The sequence below is a fragment of the Grammomys surdaster genome, unplaced genomic scaffold (assembly GCF_004785775.1).
Source record: "Grammomys surdaster isolate TR1022 unplaced genomic scaffold, NIH_TR_1.0 1171, whole genome shotgun sequence".
In the NCBI taxonomy this organism is placed as follows: Eukaryota; Metazoa; Chordata; class Mammalia; order Rodentia; family Muridae; genus Grammomys; species Grammomys surdaster.
Window position 1 is genome coordinate 20760 of NW_021605590.1, and position 7681 is coordinate 28440.

The 7681-nt window shown below is 39.6% G+C and overlaps 1 pseudogene; it reads right to left on the reverse strand.

Moving 5' to 3' along the window:
• Nucleotides 1-6708: 6708 nt before the first annotated feature.
• LOC114635218 lies at nt 6709-7473 on the reverse strand (annotated as a pseudogene).
• Nucleotides 7474-7681: the final 208 nt, after the last annotated feature.

Genomic DNA, 7681 nt, shown 5'->3' on the forward strand with positions numbered 1-7681 from the left:
AGTTTCTGAAGATGTATAGACTTTGAGTATGGTTGACATAGGTATGAGAGTTTATTGACAAGTTTCTTATAATAAAGACTATAAAATTTTATTTTTGAAAGTATAATTATATCTTTTTCTTCCTTTTCCTCCTTTGACGTCTCCAATATATCTATCCCGACCTACACACACACACACACACACACACACACACAAAGAGAGAGAGAGAGCGAGAGAGAGAGAGAGAGAGAGAGAGAGAGAGAGAGAAAGTTCTACCAGTTCTGTGTATTAAAAATAGTAACTTAAGAATAAGCCTCTTCCTCCTTCTGGTCTGTGACCGAGCACTGAGAAGATCACGAGTGGCAGCTCTGCACCCAGTCTCACAAAACCCAGAGAAAGCACGGCTCCCAGGAGCTCTAACCCGGGCAATATCTTAGGTAAGGAGACAGCAATACCTTCGACAAACAAGGAGTAACTGGGACCCACTAGAATCCAGGAATTCACTCCTGACCTAGAGCACTGGTTCCTTCTGGTCTGCCCCCGAGCACTGAGCAGATCTTGAGCCTCAGCTCTAAACCCAGCAGCAACACCCTCCACAAACAGTTCTGACACAACCAAGATAATAGGAAAGACAGACTCCAGTAAGAGATAGGGCAGGTAGAACTAAGGAGATCCAGATGGCAAAAGGCAAGCACAAGAACATAAGCATCACCAACCCAGGGTACTTGGCATCACCAGAACCCAATTCTCCCACATTAAAAGTCCTGAATTCCCCATATCACCAGCAAAACAAGACTCAGATTTAAAATCACTTCTAATGATGATGATAGAGGACTTTAAGAAGAACATAAACAAATAACACTGTCAAAGAAATTGAGGACAACACAGTAAACAGGTAGAATCCCTTAAAGAGGAAACACAAAAATCCCTTAAAGAATTACAAGAGAACACAACCAAACAGGTGAATTGAAGAAAAAAAACAATACAGGACATAAAAATGGAAGTAGAAACAATAAAAAAATCACAAAGGGAGACTGCCCTGGAAATAGAAAACCTAGAAAAGAAATCAGGAGTCATAGACGCAAGCATTACCAACAGAATACAAGAGATACAAGAGAGATTCTTAGGTGCAGATAATACCATAGAAAATATTGACACAATAGTCAAAGAAAACGCAAAATGCAAAAAGTTCTCAACACAAAACATCCAGGAAATCCAGGATACAATGAGAAGGCCAAATCTAAGAATAATAGGTATAGAAGAGAGTGAAGATTCCCAACTTAAAGGGCCAGTAAATATCTTCAACAAAATTATAGAAGAAAACTTCCCTAACCTAAAGAATGAGATGCCCATAAACATACAGGAAGCTTACAGAACGCCAAATAGACTAGACCAGAAAAGAAATACCCAATATCACATAATAATCAAAACACCAAATACACAAAACAAAGAAAGAATTTCAAAAGTAGTAAGGGAAAAAGACCAAGTAACATATAAAGGCAGACCTATCAGAATTACACCAGACTTCTCACCAGAGACTATAAAATCCAGAAGATCCTGGACAGATGTCATATAGACCCTAAGAGAACACAAATGCCAGCCCAGGCTACTATATCCAGCAAAACTCTCAATTACCATAGGCGGAGAAACCAAGATATTCCATGACAAAATCAAATTTACACAATATCTTTCTACAAACCCAACACTACAAAGGATAATATCGGGAAAGCTCCAATACAAGGAGGAAAATTATGCCCTAGTAAGAGCAAGAAAGAAATCCTCTTCCAACAAATCCAAAAGAAGATAGCCACATAAACAATGCCACTGCAACAAAAATAACAGGAAGCAACAATTTCCTCTCCTGAATACCTCTTAACATGAATGGACTCAATTTCCCAATAAAAAGACATAGGCAAACAAACTGGATGCATAAACAGGATCCAGCATTTTGCTGCATACAGGAATCCCACCTCAGTGCCAAAGACAGACACTACCTTAGAGTAAAAGGGTGGAAAACAATTTATCAAGCAAAAGATGCTAAAAAACAAGCTGGAGTAGTCATTCTAATATCAAATATAAATGACTTTCAACTTAAAGCTATCAAAAATGATAAAGAAGGACATTTCATACTCATCAAAGGAAAAGTCAACCAACATAAACTCTCAATTCTGAACATCTATGCGCCAAATGGAAGAGCACCCACATTCATAAAAGAAACCTTAGTAAAGCTCAAAGCACACATTGCACCTCACACAATAATAGTGGGAGACTTCAACACCCCACTCTCAGCAATGGACAGACCATGGAAACAGAAACTAAACAGTGACACAGTAAAACTAAAAGAAGTTATGAACCAAATGTGTTTAACAGATATCTATAGAGCATTTTACCCTGAAACAAAAGAATATACTTTTTTCTCAGCACCTCATGATACTCTCTTCAAAATAGACCGTATAATTGAGCACAAAACAGGCCTCAACAGATACAAAAAAAATTGAAATAATCTCATGCATCCTATCAGATCACTATGGACTAAGCCTGGTCTTCAAAAACGAAAAAAATCAATGGAAAGCCCACATTCACATGGAAACTAAACAATACTTTACTCAGTGATAATGTGGTCAGGGAAGAAATAAAGAAAGAAATAAAGGCTTTTTAGAATTTAACAAAAATGAAGACACATCATACCAAAACTTATGGGAAATAATGAAAGCAGTGCTAAGAGGAAAACTCATAGATCTAAGTGCTTACAAAAAGAAACTGGAGAGAGCATACACTAGCAGCTTGACAACACACCTGAAAGCTCTAGAACAAGTAGAAGCAAATACACCCAAGAAGAGTAGAAGGCAGAAAATAATCAAAATCAGGGCTGAAATCAACCAAGTAGAAACAAAAAGAACTATACAAAGAATCACTAAACCAGTAGCTCTTTCTTTGAGAAAATCAACAACATAGATAAACCCTTAGCCAGACTAACCAGAGAACACATAGACAGTATCCAAATTAGTAAAATCAGAAGTGACAAGGGAAACATGACAGCAGAAACTGAGGAAATTCAAAAAAATCATCGAATCCTTCTTCAAAATCCTATACTCAACAAAATTAGAAAATCTGGATGAAATGGACAATTTTCTAGACAAATACCAGTTACCAATGTTAAATCAGGAGCAGATAAACCATCTAAATAGTCCCATAATCCCAAAAGAAATAGAAGCACTGATTAAAAATCTCTACCTCAAAAAAGTCTGGGAGCAGACAGTTTTAGTGCAGAGTTCTATCAGACCTTCAAGGAAGACCTAATACCAATTCTCTATAAGCTGTTCCACAAAATAGAAACAGAAGGAACACTACCCAATTCATTCTATGAAGCCACAATTACGCTCATACCTAAACCACACAAAAACACAAAAAAGAAAGAGAACTTCAGACCAATCTCCCTTATGAATATCAATGCAAAAATACTCAATATAATTCTCTCCAACTGAATCCAAGAACACATCAAAACAATTGTCAAGCTAAAATTGGTTTTGTCTCTTCTACAGCATTTATTGTAAGTTGCAATACCTGTATAATTTCCAATTATGTTAGTGTGTTGAAACCTGGCATGTCTGTTATGGGGGTCTAATCAACCAGGTTTTGTCTTACTGTCCTGAGTATTAGAAAACCTTGAGTCTCTGAAAAATCCTTGAAAGTGCTGGAAAAAGTGAGTTAGGCTTTAAGAAGAAGCGAGAGGGTGGCAGGCTTGATTATTGTTGGTATAACAGCTTTAATTCCATTAATTGCTAGCACTACTACTTATGCAGTAGCATTGAAACAAGGAGTTAAGACAACTATTATTGTTAACCATCTAGCAAAAAATGTTACTAATGTATTGAGTATACAAAAGAATTTATATAGGTATCTGGATCAAAGAATGAAGCTCTATAAACCATTCAAATTATCTGAAGGAGGTTCAGGGTTCAAGAGGTAGGAGCCATCCCAAGTGTCATGACAAATATCATAAGAGTAGTGTTACTTTTGAAATTCACAATGATTGTCATTATAATTTGAAAAGAGTTTAAAGACACCTGTAGGATATTTGGCATAATCCTAACACCTCTCTGGGTGTGTTAACTTTGCATAGTGAGATTATGAATTTAAGGAATGCTGCTTTGTTGTCCTTTGATGCTGCAGATAATGCCAATAAAATTAAACATGGTCTGAGGGTGGTATTTCCATTTTGGTCCAACCTCAGGAATGGCATACCTAGCTTGATCATGCTAGCCCTTCTTGTCCTGGGAATACTTTTATTCCTGCCCATCAGGTTAAAGCCTATCTTTAACAACATCAACATGCTGGCAGCCAAAGTACATGGCTTAACCATGAAAATGGACCCCAGAGAGAGAGTTATTAAATTAACAGACTGGCAAGCCAAGGAAGGGTAAGATTCTGCACATAGCCTTACCAACCTAAGACAAAGTGCATTGCCTTTGATAATTCATATACTATGATGGGTATGGAAGAAATTCTTGTCAGAACGATCTATGACAGGCTCAGTCTTGTTAATGAAATAAAAAAGGAGAAAAGGTGAAGAGCATTTGGGGCTGCTTGTCAAGAAGCTGGCATGGGCCAAGGACATGGAAATGGGCTGCTTGGCAGGAATATGACATTGGCCAAGGACAAGGAAGTAGACTTCAAGCAGGACTCTGACATTAGACTAGAACAAAGAAGTAATTCCAGGTAGGAATCTAATCGTAGACTACAACAAAAAAGTAATCTCAGACAGGAATCTAAATATTAGGCTACAACAAAGAAGTAATTTCAGATAGGAATCTAAATTTTAGGCTAGAACAAAGAAGCAGGCTTCAGACATGAAAATGACCTTGGGCTAGGATAGGGAAGTAGGCTCAGATACTTTGGTCATCCTGATAAGCCCTTAGAAACAGTGATCACAGAAGTGTTCAAGTAACTGGGTTTAATGTCTTGCTTTTTCTTTGAATATCTGTGTTTATTGTATTGCTTCTTCCTTGACTATTTGTATCTATTGTATGGCTAGACCCTCAACCAAGAAATGACCTTAACACTTGCATGAAATTAAAATGGTATAAAAGCAAAAAGGAGGAGGGGAGATGGGATAGGGGTTTCTAGGGAGAGCAAATGGGGAAAGGGATGGCATCTGAAATGTAAATAAATAAAATATCCAAAAAAGAAGAAAAAGCCTCGATTTACCCAAGTGTCTCCCCTCATGACTGGATGAGACATAAGGTAACAATTCAAAAGCATCCAAGTTGTTGGCTCAAATCTATGACTGCCTGTGACCTTAAGACCTCTCTTGTAAAGTGTTTCAGTTGTAAATAAACTGGCTAACATTCTGTTCCCATTATATGTCCACAGGCCCAGCAGTCCCTGGGAGAGTTTCTTGAGCAGAGATAATATCCTTACTTTAACAACCTCCTTCCTTCTAAGTGAGCCAATCGAGGTGTGTTATCTCCAAGATGACACCCCAAGTAAGATTAAGTTGTGGTTTGGAAAAATTACTGTCATTCTCTATGACTTAAATTTCTGTAACCTTTTTTTGGTCCTAGATCCTGGTGTTTCTCCTGCTCCTCACAATTCCCAGAGCTGTAATGCAGTCCACAGGATAGACACTCATCTCACTTGCCTGCCCTGGGCTCTCAAGCCCAGAAGATTCTTCTCTGTGACTATCCTGGCAGGGATAAAAGATGAAGACAGTGTAGAGCAGTGGGACTCAACTTTCATAATGTGTCGCGCCCGCCTCGCCAGCAAGGATGACACAACAACAGGATCCTTCCTCACGCACTTTATTGGGGAACACACCATTGATTGTAAAGCGAAAGACCCCAAGCCTGAAATAGGTGCTGCTTAAATAGTTATCACAACTGTGTATAAGTGTCTAATTGGTGCTTCTTGCAGAACTTCATTTACATACTGCTCTGGAGGGTGAGGAGCTGCATCTGAAAGATATGCAGGCTCACAGCAGGTGTTTACGACCCTGAATGCAGTTGTTTTCCACCTCAAACAGAGGGAACAAGCGCCATCTTCTAATGGCGGCTCCTTACAATAATGCTGCAAAACTACACTGCATGTCCTCATGTTGTGGTGGCCCAAACCATGAAATGATTTCATGGTTAGTTTTTAACTGTAATTTGCTATGGTTATGGATTGTAGTATAAGTGTCTGATATGCAGGATATTTAATATGGTACACCAAAAGAGACCTGTCACACAGGTTGAGGATCCATAGATTTTGTAGATGGGCTGAAGAAAATTGAGCAATAGATATAACTCATTTTAAACTCATTAAAATTTCACTATCTAATTCTAAAAGCTCTTCACCAGAAGGGATTTATTTCAGCACTGGAGTTTGGACCCAGTCTCCCAGATGGCCTTCAGGCAAGGGTCTTTGAATAGGAGGTAAGGAACCAGTTCTCCCTTTTGGCATTTCTGGCCAGATAACCAGGGATATTTCTAGAACTGTGGTTCTGGGTCCCTGTCCACCAACTGCACAGTTAACTCATAACTCCTGTTCTGATGACTTTCTTCTTTAATTGGCCTATTGGGGAAGAGTGATCACAGCTGACTCTTTAGCTATGTCAAGTCTCAGGCTCTGACCATATGTAGTTCCAGTAACAATTGCTGTCACCAGAACCCTCACAAGAAGCAAATTAAGAGAGAAAGGGGTTTATTTAGCCTACTGTTCTTTTTTTTTTCAAGGTCTGATTATTTATTTGTTACTCTTAAAGACTTATTTTTGACTGGACTCAGACTTAGAAGTAGAAGCTCTCAGTGAGGACAGCCTACGTCTCTTGACAATCTGTTCTTGGCGCTTTTCTTTGGCTTCCTTCATTCTCTTGGCCAAAAGTTTAGCGTACTCTGCAGCCTCCTCCTTGTTTTTCTTAGTGCGTTGTTTCTTCAGAGCAATACGCTGGCGTTTGTGTTGCAGGATACGTGGAGTAACAAGACGCTGAATCTTGGGTGCTTTGGTCCTGGGCTTCTTACCTTCTTTGTTTAAGGGCTTTCTGACAACATACTGGTGGACATCATCTTCTTTGGAGAGATTAAAAAGCTTTCGGATTCTACTAGCTGTTTTAGGTCCCAACCGACGAGGCACAGTGGTATCTGTCAGTCCAGGAATATCCTTCTCTCCTTTCTTCACAATAACCAAGTTGAGAACACTCAGATTGGCGTCCACAATGCAGCCTCGAACAGACTTGCGCTTCCTCTCTCCAGTTCTCCTTGGTCTATAACAAGAATGGCCCTTACTCAACAGCAGGCGCACTCTGCCATGGGTCAAAACGCCTTGCTTCATGGGAAAGCCTTGTTTGTCATTCCCACTGCTGATCCGGACCACATAACCCTTCCACTCTTAATCAAGGGCATCAGCAGCTACTTCTGTGGCCATGCAGTTCTCATAGAAGGTGCGCAGCTTGCGTTTGTCAGCGACTTCAAGGAGTTTCTGACAGCCATTGGCGTGGAAGGAGATATTCAGCTTCATCTTGACACAGCCGACCTCCTAGAAGGCGTCACGAAAAAGAGGCTAGCCTACTTTTCTTGAGAGGCTCTCCAGCATGGTATTGTGGGAAAGGACTGGTGGAAAGAGCAGAGGCCTGGCCACAGTGAATCCAAACAGGATGCAGAGAGAGATGAATGTGGTGCTCAGCTTGATTCCTCTTTTTAATTCAGCCCTGGTGGCTAGTCCAATA